The sequence below is a fragment of the Haliotis cracherodii genome, unplaced genomic scaffold (assembly GCF_022045235.1).
Source record: "Haliotis cracherodii isolate W230 unplaced genomic scaffold, xgHalCrac1.p SCAF_3, whole genome shotgun sequence".
NCBI classification, from domain to species: Eukaryota; Metazoa; Mollusca; class Gastropoda; order Lepetellida; family Haliotidae; genus Haliotis; species Haliotis cracherodii.
Genome location: NW_027266286.1, coordinates 19819238 through 19836375, shown reverse-complemented (window position 1 = coordinate 19836375; position 17138 = coordinate 19819238). Strand labels below are relative to the sequence as shown.

The 17138-nt window shown below is 38.3% G+C and overlaps 1 long non-coding RNA gene and 1 pseudogene across 1 annotated transcript; both read right to left on the bottom strand.

Annotated features, from left to right (window-relative positions):
• Nucleotides 1–2850, bottom strand: LOC139475761 (uncharacterized). The gene is made up of 3 exons (XR_011654021.1): nucleotides 2726–2850; nucleotides 1599–1647; nucleotides 1–78 (listed from the first exon to the last, which is right to left on the bottom strand). It is a non-coding gene; the product is annotated as an uncharacterized lncRNA (long non-coding RNA).
• A 7008-nt stretch (nucleotides 2851–9858) lies between these two features.
• Nucleotides 9859–13365, bottom strand: LOC139475758 (uncharacterized; annotated as a pseudogene).
• Nucleotides 13366–17138: the final 3773 nt, after the last annotated feature.

The window sequence follows — 17138 nt, the reverse complement described above, 5'->3', positions numbered from 1 at the left end:
GAACGTTTAAAGCCGCGCTTGATATTTCTTGTTGACTAAAGCCCATTTCAAGACATCTGTAGAACACCTCGAGAAGCTCTGAAGCATATTAAAACGAGTAGTCATCAGCTACTTGAGTCTGTTGTCACCTTTCGAAAACACCTTGACGTCAAAGTTTTTTTTTACTTGCATATTAACGATATGGCACACAATGTTCTTTTTACATAACTAAACACTAATAACAACTTTGAGATATATGTGGTCTTCCAACCAAATAGCAGGTAAAAGCTACATAATCCTGTCCACAGCCACAAGACATCTCTGCTAAATAGTACATTGTACGATTCCAGCTGTATCATGAGTGATGATAACAAGGCTTCGCGAAAGGTTGATCGTATTCTGTCCCACCGGTGGCACGCGCCCCCGGCACATGCAAAACTTAATCAATAATTTATATATTAATTAATAAGTAAAAAAAGGGAATTGCATCGGATATCATTTTTGGCATTGATGAGATAACTTTAGAAATGTCCGTCACATGTCTACCATAAATTGTTTTGAAAGCTTTACTGGCGGAAGAGCATAAATGAGTCGTATGGCGCTCTTTAAATCTTCGTAGAAAGTGCATGTTCGATTGTACCTCAAAAACCGACATGTAGATATATATAGGATGTAGCTGCTGGAATATTGCTCGACATAAAGGGAAAAGACAATTGGAAAGTTGAATTCATCCCTCGTCACACAATCTTTTGGATAGTTTTTTGACACTCTGAATTTGTATGCATAGATTTAAGTATGAAACAGATCTTCTGGTATTTTTTATTTTTAGTTCAGGTGAGTAAATCTGTTGAAAGGAATTGGCTATTTGATGGTTATTGAACGATATCAGATCATCAATATACCTAAAGCTCAAGTTAAATTTCTTGGCCAAATGACCTTGTATTGACTTTGCCAGTCCGAGCAGAAATTCCGATTCATATGCATAACCAAACTGATCAGCAGGACGAGCAGAACAGATCGTGCCCATGGGGATGCCTACCTCTTGCCCTAATGTCTGACCCCCATATTTTACATAGATGTTAACAATAAGGAAGTCCAGAATTTCACATATTGATTTCTCAGCAAACTTCAGTTGGCATTTGCTTTCATTTTTTTACAAATTGCCCTGCATCATTGATGATAGATATATGAGTGTGACTGGGCACCACGATTTGTAACAAAACTAATACATGGATCAAAGAATGAAGAATTTTGTGTACAAGTGGCAAAGTGGTGTACAAAGTTGAAAATCAAATTTAATGTTCTAACATAATTTAACGGCTTGTCAAGATAGTTCTGGTTCCCCTTAAGTTGTTACTTTTGAATTAGGGGAAAAACAAAATCCACTCTTCGAACCCTCTCTCATTTTGAACAGCTGTCGTAATAGGACTTCAAAACAAGGATACGTAAACCAGACATGCTAGGTAGCATGAGAATTAGTAAATTGTATGTTCCTGCATCGATATGAATAACACAAGACATCGTGCCATTGCGTTTCTAACCAGAAATGCTGGACTGAATAGACATTTGTGAATCATTAAAAGTTAAATGTATTCCAAAAGATTGCAAGCAATACTCACCAACGCCCCGTCTGTCTGTGAGAATACCATTTTGACGTTCATGGATTGTCTGTGAGAATGTAAAGAAGTGTTCTTATCAATGCATTATTGTTATGCTACACTGTCGTCGCGTTTCAAACAATCCTGTAAGTATTGTATTGTATATAATACACATGTTTCTGGCAACGTTGTTAAACGTCAGTCAACTTTGGCCATGAAATCATGAAACGCCCCACGCTCCATTTAGAAATTGTCACATTCTGGAAGTGTGGTCTTCCCAAAACTACTTTATATAAGATCCGGGGTAGAATAGGTCTTCAGCAACCCATGCTTGTCGTAAAAGGCGACTAATAAACGGGATCGGGTGGTCAGGATCGCTGACTTGGTTGATGCATGTCATCGGATCCCAATTGCGTGGATCGATTCTCATGATGTCAATCAATGGATTGTCTGGATTACATACAGCCGTAATTCAACTGGAATATTGCTGAGTGCGGCGTTAAACAACAAACAAACAAACAAACATTTCCTGGATATAGGCCTCACTCAGATCCTCCCCTGTTTCGTGAACACCTGGTGTTATTTTTGATGATATATGATGTTCCATAAGTCATATACCCCTGATGCATTTCATGTGAAATCGTTCAAACTCATTGAAATCAGATCTTAGTTCTCGCTATCGCTAAACAAAGATCTGAGGACATCCCATTAAGGGTCACGTCAGAACGACCTTTCATCCGACCAATCAGAGCGTCGCTTACCAAATCATGAAAGTAACAGTCGGAATGTGTTTTCTAATCATGCAACAACGAAATATTTAACACGGGGTATTCCGAACGACAGTCACGGGTTTAACGACTGAATCCTTACAATGTAGATAAAATATGTTTCGAAGCGTAGTCGCCAGTTTGAAACTAGTGTCGTAAAGCTCGAGAAAGCTGCCTTCTGATTGGCTAATGTCGATTTCTTGTCAGTCATTTCATTGGTTAGTCAAAATTCGCGAAAGGTCGTTCTGACGTGACCCGTAATGGGATGTCCACAGATCTTTGTTGAGCGGTAGCGAGAACTAAGATCTGATTTTAATGAGATTGGAAATCGTTAAGCGTAGACGTTATCTACGGCATCGAACTTTCCATGCAATGACTTACCTGAGAGGCGATTGACGCAGTGATGTGTATGTAGTATCGTTGTCGTCTCACAGATGTTACAAATTCACACCTTGGGCTCGATCGGACGTGTTCTTCATAAGGGTTGTCCCCTGGCTCCCAGTCACTCAAGATAACCCCACATGCAAAACACCGGACTCTGTCAGATGTTCCTGAAAACAATACTATGGGTGAGAAACTTGACTCTAATAATACACTTACTTCCGAATGCTTAATTCATGGAAACTCCATTATGCATAAAGGTAAACCAACAATACTTCTCCTTTTACTGACAAACGAAGATGTGTATACTGTTACTGTATAAAATACATTAAATCTCAAACAACAGTGCTTGTGCCTTCTGATATAGTAATTCCTATAACCAGAGAATTTGAAGACACATTTGCATGTATAAATGGATTTCAAATTGTATATTTCATAATTTACCTAAACAATAGCATCCTGCATTGGGTAGTTCTTCAAGCAAAGGGTTTTGAATGTCATGATGACAGTTTAAGTGATGATATCTTTGCAGCCTTTCCCTCAAATTGTGGTAACGATGGACATTTGTGTTAGTATGCTGACTCTCTGCAATGTTTTCCTGGCATGATACAGATTGTGGTGGCGGATGAATATCATGGTCATGCGGAAAGGCAATCTGACTTTGAGACTGTATGTCAGATTCCGTCGGCAAAGCGTTTTCTTCAAAACTTATATTCCGAGCATTATGTCTGGAACAATCCTCGGCGTGGAAATCAGCAGGCTTGTCCCCTCTTCTCCAGTTCCTGTGCCTGATTCCGCAGCTAAAGCATCTTGTCTCGTCGTCATCTTTTGTAGCAAAGAACCCGTCTTGGGCTAAGACAAGGGCTGATACTGCAACACTGACACCGTTAAAGGATTGTACACGCATTGACTCAAACCTCATGAATTCTTGGAGAGGTATGCCATTTCTCCGCACTAATGCACAAAAGTCTCCACGCAGAGGAATTGATGGAAATACAGTAAGACGGATGAGGGGAAACTCAAAGTTCCAGAAGTTATCCTTCACAGATGGAATCGGGTGATTTTTGCTTCCTTTTAAATTACCAGGCAGCAAAAGGAACACTGCTCCTGTAGACATGCGTCTGTCAATCTCCATCACTAGTATCATACCACACCATTTGCTAAATTTGTGAAACTGCTTCATCTTCTCCATTTTTGAATGTTTGTACTGTTCATGTATATGTCCTCTCTCTACAGTCTTTCGTCAGCATAGACAAGAGCTCATTGCCTTGCGATTATGGATGAATCTCGATCTAAATATAAAAATATGTACGATGGGTCAAAAGACATGTATTCCATAATACATTTTGAATAACATGATAAATGATGCAATATGTCAACGGTTTCCATTTCGTATTGTTAAGATATCATGGATCGAAATAGTAAAAGGAATTTAATCTTCTAATGATAATAACCACATTTGTATATCCACATCTGTTAACTGCAAAAGAATTAAACCTGAAATTGCATAACCAATTACATTTAGGAATACACGCGTGACGTTAAATCATTTAGTAGCTACAAATTAAAAGTCGTTACTGTTACCTCCAATCTTAATGTTCTGCATGTACAATTTTGGAATATACTTTCACCCGCGGATTCCCCACGGATAAAGAGCCAGTAAACAGAAACATTGGCAATCACTTGCCCAAAACGCAGTAAGCCATCATGTAAGTCGTTGACCCGCACCTGCAACGCTATTAGAGGGGTGGCTCCACCCACACCCGCCAGGGCCGATACCCAGTAGACAGAGACCCCATGACAACCCATCCACGTCAACACCAGTAGTAGCCTACCTATGAAAGGCAGTAAGCAAATATGAGGCACATATAGAGGCGAGCAAATCTTACACAGACTTTATTCACAACGTTGAAAATGGGTATGAGGAAATATGCTTGCCTGCTTGTATATCCGGTATTAAGAATGCTGATAAGATACACGTATTTGAATGCTATTTAATTCTACCATGACATTGATGACTGCTTGATTCTGATGGGTTAAAAAGAGGTTTCCTTCTTGCTGATCGATTTGAACTATAAAACGTATGTATATTTCCTCTAATACACGCTGGGTGTCTAATACCAGCCATTTTTCTAATACATGCCGAGTCAAGGGCTCTCGCGAAATTGAAAGACGGCACAGTGTTAATTAGTGGAAATACGGTAATTTGACGCAACCCTGACTGGTTCGATGATGACATCAAAAGATTTAACGAAGGCATATCTTTTGCATACAAATGAAATATTTATGAAACTGTTAGGAAAATGTTCTATGGTGACCATGGCCAGAATCAGAACAAGTTAAGTTATTTCCTCATTGAAACAGTGAAAGTATTGTTTGAAAAAACTTTATTCATGACAACATGTTGTTTACAGACCTTTTTGTGATCCATTTTTGTGAAAGTCCAATCGAAAAGCCATGAAAACAATGTCCCGACATCATTGAAGTCAAACTTGATGAAATGCATTTCAAAACACGCACTTTTTCCTCCAGGAGGGAACGGAAGGCCTGTCAACTTTGAGACACAGCACCAGTCACACATTTGACCTCTTAGGAGCAATTACACTCTTTATGTAAACAAATCACAATCACTTGTCTGATAAGGATACTGTATTGCCATAGTCAGCTACATGATGCCAAGAGTTTCATTACGGTGTTATGCTTTACAAAATTTTGATTTTCCCCAAAGAAATTAATTGCAGTTTTTGAAAGAATATCAATGATAATATATATACAAAGAGAAAAATAGCAAAGTCAGTTCGCCACCACTTGTGTCCCATATATGACATTTATCCTATTTGGGTATTTTGTTCGCACAAGTGTCAACACACATTCCGGCATTATTTGTCTGTGATGGAAGATAACATGCTCCCCATCAACCAGCCTGATCTTCTTTTGAACATGTTCTGGTATTTTCCACCCGTTTGTTATTGTATATAAAGTGAATGTAACTATTCTATAAACGTACATGGTTACAAGGAACATTATTTCATGATTAATGTATATAAGTCATTTGATTAGGATATGCACTTTGACTGGATATATTCTTATTATGCAGTAACTGTTTCATTATTATCAAATTTGTAGCCCACAGACCTGGTCCTGCAATGTTCCGTAGCAGCCATATGTACAATATGCATCAATAACACACATTCACCACTAATGAACTGTGATATCGTACACAAGTTGTTTGTAGTCAGCTTCTAAATGTATTTGTATGATTTTGTGATATTTGGCTCTGAACTGACCTGACATGAGATCATGCCACTATAGCCATCATATATATATATATATATATATATATATATATATAAATACATAGACATAATTTAGAAGTGAGATCTGTTTTGTTATATTTCAATTGTTTTAATATGTTCTGCTGCCTTGGACCTGAGAACTGTCCGCAGTCCCCAGCTGAGAGGCATAGGGCCACATGACCCCTTATCCATAATTGTATGTGGCACAGGAATGTAATGTTTAGAATATAAAGTGGAAAGCCGATTTGGGTGCTGAAAGGCTGTAACTGGCGGTTTAACACGACCCACTATTTCTGGGCCACGAATGTCTCATTCCATTCACACTTGGAATCCATGAAATCTTGAAATTGACAGGTCACACCATGCAGATACTGAGATCTACCGCGTGTCAAAATGTGCGGTTCGTCTGCAGGCTAAAAGGGCGCTGTACAGACATACTCAGTTCCATTGGTAATCATATTGTACCAGCAGCCTCGATCATTCCCAGTAGATCTAAAGGTTAAGGTTAAACCACATCATAGATCGGTGTTGACATCTTCCTTCATTTAACTACCAGCGAAGAATGTTAACACAAGATTGTCAGCCAAAGACAGCTGCGAGGTGTGAGTTACCGTGATTTAGGTCACGTTCTGCCACATCCAAGTTTGGGTTTGAGAGGCAATATATTGATGTTATCATTGTTTACTGGGGGTAATTGCTAACTAACTAATAACACTTACACATGTTAAATGTATAACAGACTGTTAATTCAAAAAGAATGTTGTAGAAATATATTCGTTTAGCATTTTAAAACCTTTTTCTACAACCTGTCACCCCCACAATAGAAATGATGGCATGTTCGATTTCCAAGACAAAACCTCTCTCACAAAATGCCAAGTCCAAACAGTGTACAACAAGTTGGTAGAAATTTAAACATCTGTCTTTGGACTTAGTTTGGATGGTTACTTGTTAACTTCTATTGAAAAACATTGTGTTTTGAACACTTATTTTGAACTACTCACGACTATGGTGTTATTAATCTTGAACTTTAGTAATAATTGTTACATAAATAACAACCTGTGACCACTTTCGGAATGTTCTAAGATTGCGGATCTTTGTACCCTGAGTTGTTACATTTTGCATGGAGGTAAACCTACTGTGTTTTGAAATTTGATGTAGTCCCACTGTAATTTGGAAAACCGAAATTAAAATACAGAGGTATCTACTCTACATAGGGACTACATCAAATTTCGAAACACAGCAGGTTTTTCTCCTAAATTAACATTGTTCTAAAAATAGTTCCAAGTCATATAGTGTCATATCGACAACTAGATTTGCGCACCACATCTCGATCAGACTGGTTTTCCCTACACACAACTAAAAACAAAACTGTTTATTTCACAATGATATGTTCAAAACAACTTGTAGAACCTGTTGGCAGGTCGTTATGCTCCAGCAAACATAAGATTAAGCCGACATCAATGCCCGTGCAGGCTGACAATACACGCATATGGAAATGTGACGTTTCAATAAAAGGAACATTCAGCTGCAGGGTTAGAGTGATAATTATGCGCTTCTTGGAGCTGCCATTTTTTATCTCCTGAGAAAGAGGGGCAGTCGAGTAGCCTGCATGTAGTGGTTAAAAGCGTTCGCTCGTCACGCTCGCATGGTATTCTCTGTAAACGTTTGCGAAGGGTTTAAATCTCCTGTCGTCTTGCGCTTACTATGATATATTGTTCATGTAAATTCTAAATGCGATTTAGTATGTGAATTGATCTTTGTTCTAAGCATTGTTGTTGCATGAAGAAACTTATAAACAAATTGTGTCAACATGATTCCCTAAAATGACAGTCATTAATTTCACTGAACAAGGAGTTCCCAAAATGGTGACACATTGTTTACGGTAGATGGCAAATTACCGATGGACACACACACACACACACACACACACTTATACACGCTGACTAGGTTGATGCATGTCATCGTATCCCACTTGCGTGGGTCGATGCTCATGAAGTCAATCACTGGATTGTCTGGTCCAGACTCGATTATTTACAAAGCTGGAATATAGCGGCGTTAAACAACAAACAAACAAACAAACTTAGCCACATATGTTAACAGGTAGGATCTACTGAGAACATAAGCTTCATCCAAACATTTGTAATTGGACAAAATGACCAATCAAATAAATATGCATGGGTCCTCCATTCACAGTATCATCTTTTTACCCAGCAGTTATATTAGAAATGTCAACATTATAATTGGCGTACGAGAGAGCAGTTGAAACGATGTCTAAATGTCTGATGACAGACGATCACATCATTTGATTTTAGGATTTACATATTCTCAGTGTTTCTAAAGGTATTTTACTCTCGTATTATCAGTTACGGACGCCATATATAACTACTGTTAAAAATCATCTGTATTAGAATAATGTGAGGTAAGGAACAGACGACAAATAACCTTTCGTTGTTGACATAACGATGATATTTTTTCTCACTGACGTACGTCGTATGTGAGGTAGAATACATTACGTAAGTAGGAAAATCTACACAACAACGTAGCATATTCAAAGCACGCGTTGAGAACCTACAAATACATCGCATAATGTCATATTATAGTCGTTTTTCCTTTTCCTGACATACAGTAACACACGTATCTCACAAGAGATTCGCTTGTCCTCTCATTTATCTAAGCAACCAGAACTTGGAATATCTAGGGATCGTTTCCTGGGTTCTAATTCAAGATTTCCAGTCGGGTCGATTTACAATCGACGATCTCCTTTTTCTTTGTGTTATCAAGGTGTTCGCCACGCGTTTTCAGAATGACGTCTGTTTAAAAGTCTGTTAATTGTGTAAGTGATCACTTTTGTCAAATCATTTCCGCGTGTAAGTTAACATTCAGAATCATGCCAATGTTTAATCCATATCACTCACGCTTACACAGTAGTAGCGTGTGAAGGTATGCGGCATACTCTATTCAGATTGGCTCTCGTTGGTGACGCAAACGGGCAGTAAACGATCTGCCATGCTCGGCGTGCTTGACTGTTGCTAATCGTTATATCTGGTGGCAAACAGGCAAACAGGGGTGAAGATGTCCAAATTAAGAAAATAAGCTATTATGTACTTCTTCCTTCTGCTTGGGTCCCTACTCCATTACGTATACCGATTTGAATTCATTTTCATGTCTCTATATTTATTAATATCCTTTTCGTTATTTCTGTCTGGTATGTTTTTATCGCTTCTATATTCCTATCCCTCTCTCGCTGTTTCATTTCTCATCCCTCTAATGTTATCATGCTGCTATTAGACATCATCGCAAGACAATTACCAGTCTCGATTATCCGACGAAACAAGTTCCACTGGGTGTAAAAGTCATAATAGCGGTGACAATTACATGAATGGATCACTGAAAGCTGTTCGCTGCCCAACCTGTGGAGTAACACCAGTTATGATATGCTGACAGAACTGCTTTCGAACATATCGATCGTCGGGTGTGTGTGTGTGTGAGTGCGTGTGTGTGTGTGTGAGTGCGTGTGTGTGTGTGTGTGTGTGTGTGTGTGTGTGTGTGTGTGTGTGTGTGTGTGTGTGTGTGTTTGTACGTGTGTTTACGTGTGTGTGTGTGTTTGTGTGTGTGTGTGTGTGTGTGTGTGTGTACATGTACAAGTCCGGAATTATGCCATTGTTATAGTGATAGCCCAGTGGATAACCCACTTAGACACATACCAGTACATATATGTTTAATACGTTCTTTGGTATGACCCCGTCAGGGGATCGAACCACCGACCCTGCGCTCTCCGGGTAAATGCTTTATCCACTGACTCACAAAGAAAACATAAGCTTTATTGGATGACCGAAATTTATTATGGTTCGAAGGGTATTGTTCTCAAATAACTATGACATTGTCGAATACAAATGTTGATAATAAATCGTACTTTATTGAAAACTATTTGGTCTTAACACAAGTAATGTGATCATGACGATATCACATATTGATCAGCAAGGTTACTTTCACATTGAAAACAGAAAAAAGGACTGTAAGGGTTTTATCAATTTATTCAAAACAATTATTTGAAAAGTTATTCCATTATAATGCGTATGTGTCACATACTAGATACCAGTTACTGTTTACCTACATCAATAGATTTCACTAAGCCAAGAAGTAGTTTTGAAATAGTGTTAGAAATTGGAGCTACTAGTCGTGAGTGTAATCTGCTATATCTTTTTAGTTATCATTTCTAATGATGAGACCTATACTGACAGAGTTATGTTATAAAGTGAGTGTCCACAGAGAGAACAAAGTCTTCAACACACAGCTACCTCGAGATTACAATTTCTGTACAAACAGAATCAACTTCTTTATTCCTTGTCCACATGTAAGGTGAACAGAAACAACTCATGTAATTTGTGTCTGCAGAGAGAACAAAGTAGGAAGTGTGTTTAACACGCGTATTCCTCAAGATAGCAATTTCTATGCAATTGCCACATCCTCAAGATGAACAGAAACAACTCCTGTAATTTGTGTTCGCAGAGAGCACAAAGTTGGAGTAGTTGTTTACACACATAGTCCTCAAGATGACAATTTCCATGTAAAAGCCACATCCTCAAGATGAACAGAAACAACTTCTGGAATCCTTGTCCACATACAGAAAGTTCATTGATCGATTTGCACACATTGTATTCCTCTGGGCAACCACTTGACTGATTGTGGACAGCATTCTGTGGAGACTCCATATGTTGACACATGTCTCCCACACTCACGTCAGTTGAGGCTTCCAGTTTTTCTTTACTTTGCTTTTGCTCTGTAATGGTTTACAAAATATAGGCATGTCAGTCCAGCGTTAAGTGTTTATTCTGAGTGAGTGTGAGTGAGTTGGGTTTAACATCGCTTTTAACAATATTCCAGTTACATCGCAGCGTGTCAGCTGTATGTGGGAGTGATGCAGGTCTCAGACGTTTACCACTACGGTGAAACCCACGAACACGGATATGGTGCTGACAAACCTAGAAAATTAATCGGGGCGAACCGGGATTCGAACCCACAATCATAGGTTTCTGGCGTGCCCTAGGGACGCAACTCTGCACAGCGAATAGCGGCGCCTTAGACGACAGGTCCACCCGTGCCCCCTGTTTACTCTGAGAGAAGCACATGTATACATATGTGAGTATACTGCAATGCCAACTGATATTTTTATGGACCATTATAAAACAATGGCGCTTAATAATATATCAATAAGAGAGAAATGAGATTGTTTATTGAATGAACATAAGAAATTAAGGTGTGTAATAAAAGTGAGGGGTAATTAAAATCTTTAGCATAACTACTTACGGAACTCATCTTGATCACTTAATTTTGGCATGTCAGACTTTTTCATTCTTTTGATCTTTTGTAGATTACAATTCATTTGTTGTTTCTCCTCTCTTGTTTTTTTCTGTTGACTGTTCAGAATTGACAGACAATTATTTGCAGTAACAAATATTGATTGATTAAAATCGTCCTCGTTGTAGCGGTCTTCTGCTCCTCCCGGTGAAGTACTTTTCAGTGGATGTGTTGAAATATCTGGAAAGTAATTTAAACAGTTACTCGAGAGAAAAAAATGTTTTATAGCCTGTGTTCTAAGCTGAGATATTGCGCAAACAAGTAGGTTTGTGAGGAAGCCATTATTGTCTCTTTGACGAGTTATCTTACACGGTCATATCAGAATGGGGAAACAACACAAACATATATGCAAACTTCTTGTTTTCGAAGAGTTAGGGACCTTAGAATATTTAGCTCACAGCTTAACCACGATCCTTTTTCTTACACATATATATAACTATTCCTTAATCTACATTCATTGTAAGAGTTTGTATAGCTTTCTTTTTCAATGAGATATTTTCATATCACTTACCGAAATGTGCTTCCAGTTTTCGTTTGGAAAATGACATTTGTTGACTTGCCACTGAGGAAACTGAGGAATCCAGCGCCCTTTGGCCATTTTCAGTATCACTTGCCACTAAGTCTTGACAAACCTCATGATGGCCAGCCTCTCTGATTGACACGTCATCTTCTGTGTATTCTTCTGTCATGTTGGTGTTCTGAATTGAGACATTTCTTTCATCAGTGGCTGTTGCATGCGTGCATGTCGGAGAAATTCGGATGTGAACTATAAAGGGGTTATCCGTGCGTCTCCAGTGTCTGTGCGTTACTCTGCAGCTGAAACACCTTGTCTCATCACCATCTCCTGTAGCATAAAATCCTGATGCAGCCAGTTGCAGTTGAGAAGTCTCAATATGTATGCCCTGGAATGATATCAGTCTCAACACTTCATACACCATCTGATCCTCAACATTGTGATTCCTGGTTATAACTTCCCGGAATCTATCTTTGCCATGTTCATGTTTTCCTTCAGATTCTGATACAGCTTCTGATATATCTTCCCGCAACAGATGTTGAATAAGTGTACTCCTATCCTCAAAGAACTCTTCAGTAATATCAATTTTATCCAAAGGTTTCTTGTGCAATTTTGTCTTTTTTCCGCCATGAATTGACTTTCCTCTGAAACCACCAACATGGAATATGGATGTAAATCCGTTTGTTATTGTGCTATCTGCATATGGTGTATCGTTCTCTTCAGTATCAAAGTGTGTGACTGCAGGTGGCATTGTATTGACCTGGAAAGGAAAATATATGTTACATCAGAAGACTATAGCACCGATAACTATAAATATTTCAACAGAACCTGTGATTAGAATAACTCTCCATCAAACGTTAAGGACATATCAGATATAAATATGATATTTTGTGAAACAGAGAGTATTATTGACATCGCCGAATATCCAGGAACATACTTTTTTTTAACATATATTCAGATTTTTCTCTCTAATTTTATTTTGTCTGAATACATGCCGCAACTAGAAAATAGCAAAAAAGTTTCATTATGACTTTTCAATGAATTCATGGTCTACATACAATTAAGTTGGGTAGAAGCCTCTGTTCAGAGTGTGCGAGTGAGTGAGTTGGGTTTAACGTCTACGATGGGTGTGTTGATATTGATACCCATAAATTATCATGTAGAATAAGTTCATATAGTAACTGAAGATTAAATGTATTGCGCCAGCTCTGAACAGCGATGTCTAATGCTGTAAAAGACAAGCCTTGCTGTATTTCCTTCAACAATAATGGCGGACACTACTCTGATATGTAATGACATATAATGTAACATTCCTCGGTGTGTGCGTGCATACAGAGATGGTGATGACATGGATGTGTTTTACTACGTGAAACTGTGTTTTACTAGTGGAAACTCACCTGTTTCAATGACTGTAATTCCACCTGGTTGGCAACAAATATGACGAGAAAAGAAGTCCGTTTCTCAACACGACATTCGTAATCTCGGCGCTTATCATGGGAAATCCCCTAGCCGTTAATAGAAGAAAATGGAAATCCCCCAATTATTAATAGAGCAGTGCAGAGCAATGCACTCAAGTTATTTCGGCTGAAACCACGTGGGCCGCAGCAGGCGGGGATCCGTGCTCTGATTTTGTAGCACTCCTCTTCATTTACATGGCGCTTCATCAATTAATCTTTGTCTTCCGACAATAAAATATGTTTTAACAACGGGATTTAATATATATTTGCCTTTTATAACGCCTTCATTTGTACGTATTGTTTAAGTGAGTGAGTTGGTTTTAAACTGCTTTTAGCAATCACCATTAATGTGCATTTAAGTATCGATATTTCGACACAAAGGTATCACGATATATCGATAACCAGTGAAACTAGTTATTCTGTATATGTTTCGATAGAAATTGCCCAAATGTAGACCTGCAGTTAATCAATTTATTGTTAAATATGAACTGATATGATATTAAGTATTTAGTGTTTAACATTGAATTTTCTGTCTTCTCATTGTCCATCTTAACTGTGGTAAATCTACTGAATGTAAACGCATCTGCGTCAGATTATGTGAGTATTTGACATTCATAAATTTGTATCGCATTGCGACACCTTGGACAAGTATAAGGTTCAAATGGATAATGGAATTCGCCACCGTGTGACCATGAGCTACTCGCTTTACCTAACCTGGTCTGCTCAACAGCTGGCTATCAACATCAGATTGCTTAATGCCAGTAAATCGGTACGAGCATTGGTACTGTCTTTACCCAAAAGTTACACATAACACTGAACCAAGTATTTCATTAATTTAACAAAAATCAAAGTATGTTCCATACAATGTACCCTCATAATGTTTCGGTCATATTCTTAAAGACAGACAGTCATTTCTGGTATTTAAGGCCACGTGGCCAACTGTGCAGTCGACGTTTCAGTTTCATTTGTTAGCCACGTGATATACATGATATAAAATATCTATCTGACAGAGAATGTATGTTTCTATGCATATAATATTGTTTGATAGACATTACTTTGAAGTTGACGGATGACAAGGTAGACACAACTTTATGGATAACAACTTCGGTATAGATCCTTAATGTCTTGCTTGACAATGGTATCTATACCGAAACGTCGCTTTTTACAGTATTAAAGAAGTTGTTATCCATAAAATTGTGTCTACCTCGTCTATGCACATACTTTTCTCGAAGATGTTCATCCTTATTACATACCAATAAAACATGAATTTCATCCTCAATCTCTTCTTACTGGCAGGTTTTACAGATAGCCATTTCAACTTCCCTTTTACATTGAAATTGTGTAATGACACAAGAGTTGCCGTGCAATCCAAGTCAATCGATCAGTCATGATAATCAGTTAGTTGGTTGGTGTGTTGTTTAACGCCTCAGTAATATTGCAGCTATATGGCGGCGGTCTGTAAATAATCGATTCTGGATCAGACAATCATTGACAGTGATTGACATCATGAGCATCGATCCACACACAATTGGGATCGATGACATGCATCAACCAAGGGCGTTGAACATTCGAATTAGGTACATGACAGATTACTTAGCTCAGCGGTGCAACGCATGTACGTATCTGCAGTAACATGAATAGCGTGAGTGACAAGCAGTAGTGAATATTGAGATATATATAGATCCAACACACTGTGGGTAAATCATCACTCGATAATACTTTACACTTTCCTGATGTGTTTATTCGATTGAAACTGATTGAAATGCAGTACTTTGAGATTACAAAATAAAATTGTACAAAATTGATCTACAAGAATGTTACCTGAATACGAATAACTCAAATACATGTCGTTTTACACATCAATAATACACCCACAGACTTTAGACCAGAACATTGCACACGAACCCATATTGTCGGACACAGGACAATAGTGACGAATGACTGTGTAGAAAATGATCAGGCAAGCGACGCGAGATAGGCATGCATGCATGAGTGAGTGAGTGAGTGAGTGGGTGGTAGGGTGGTTGGCTGGTTGGCTGGGTGGGCGGGCGGGCGGGCGGGCGGGCGTGCCTGCGCTCGCTCGCTCGCTAGCCAATGTTCAACTGTGAGTCATGTCACGACCAACGTGTTAAATGTCTTAGACCTGCATCACAAATTAATCTGTAACAGCGGCGTTAAACCCATCACACCCATTCAGAGCGGAACCGTCAAGAAACATAATCAGGGCGAACCGAGACTAGAACCCACGATCATAGGTCACTGGTACGCCTATTTGATGCGATTACGGGTTACCCCCCAAATCGCACAGAATTAAATTGTGAAATCAATAAATGACCACACAAAATCAATGAATATTCATAAAATTATATTTAATCACACATTATTAAGTTTGCAAACACAATGGTTCAAGTACGTGACAAGCAGGAATAAGTTACAAGCTCTGGACTTAATGTTAGTGCTCGTTCGAATGTTCAGAATATTGTCACTGTTGATTTGTCATGAAAGTCTCCGTGCTTTGAATCCAAAATAATGTTGGCAGCCGGCCGGAATTTGATGTTTACAGTCAGGTGTCGAAACCGCAATTTGAAAGAAGATTAGAAACAAATCAGGCCCAAAGGCCTTGAATCGTCTTCTTGTTGCTGATATATCGGTACATCCAGCCTCTTAGAAACTGTCCAATCCTGAAACGTCTCTGACGATCAAGCCTGCCATGCGCATGTACACAACCGAAGCAGATAACTCTAAAACCCTTCTGGAAATGTGAACTCGATGTGTCGTCTTTGTTATTAGTATTATCTTTTGCTGCTGCTAAAAACAAATTTTCACTGAAACTACTTACACATGACAATACAACCCAAGTCATCCTGAATACACATGTACAATGCCATTTAATACACAATAGAAAGTGGTCAACGGTAACAAATGTTATATTTGAGTATTACTGAGTAAAGTACAGATTCTCGCACTTTTGTGGGTTGAGTCCCGTTCGGGATTCGAACCCACACTACCAAAATCATCCTGCTGTGCATCACCAGAATCTACACCGATAGGTCGCCACTATTGTAATAAAGAAAACAATTTGTTTTTGTATATCATGCATCTAAATGACACTGAAATAGGTGTCTGAATACTATGTATTACATTGTATTGCCACAATGTTGATAACGCTGGAGCAGTAAAAATATATCAAACAAGTACGTTTAAATATATGTACACAAGGTAGACAAGATGACATACACGTTATACATGTTAACAGACAGACAGTTTATTCAGTAATCAAGGCATCAAGGCCCATAGTACAATACAGATTGGATATCAACATTTGTCATGTGATGTACATGATTTTAAATCAAGTTATACATATATATGTCTTCTTTATAAAGACATGTTGTAAGAATACAGAAACACCATGGATCATATCAGGATTTTGAGACTTTAGTAGATTTATCATTAACTGACGATCTTTAAAAATACCTTGCAAAATGGGGAATACCTTCAATGGGAATACGTTTTACATATAAGTAAGACATGATATTCATCCTCTACTTCTCCGGATGAACAGTTTGTACAAACAGAGTTCACAATATCACCGTCTTTGGACCTGCGACATATATTTACATTAAAATTGTGCAATGAAATTCTAAGTTTACAATAAGCTCTGATTATTTTTTATTTAAACAAGTTGAATATCTTTCAGTTTGTAACAATGATGTTACTTTGCTGTAATTGCTAATTAAGATAACGTGATTCAGAAATACTGTGGTGCCACTGGTGCCTACATATATATA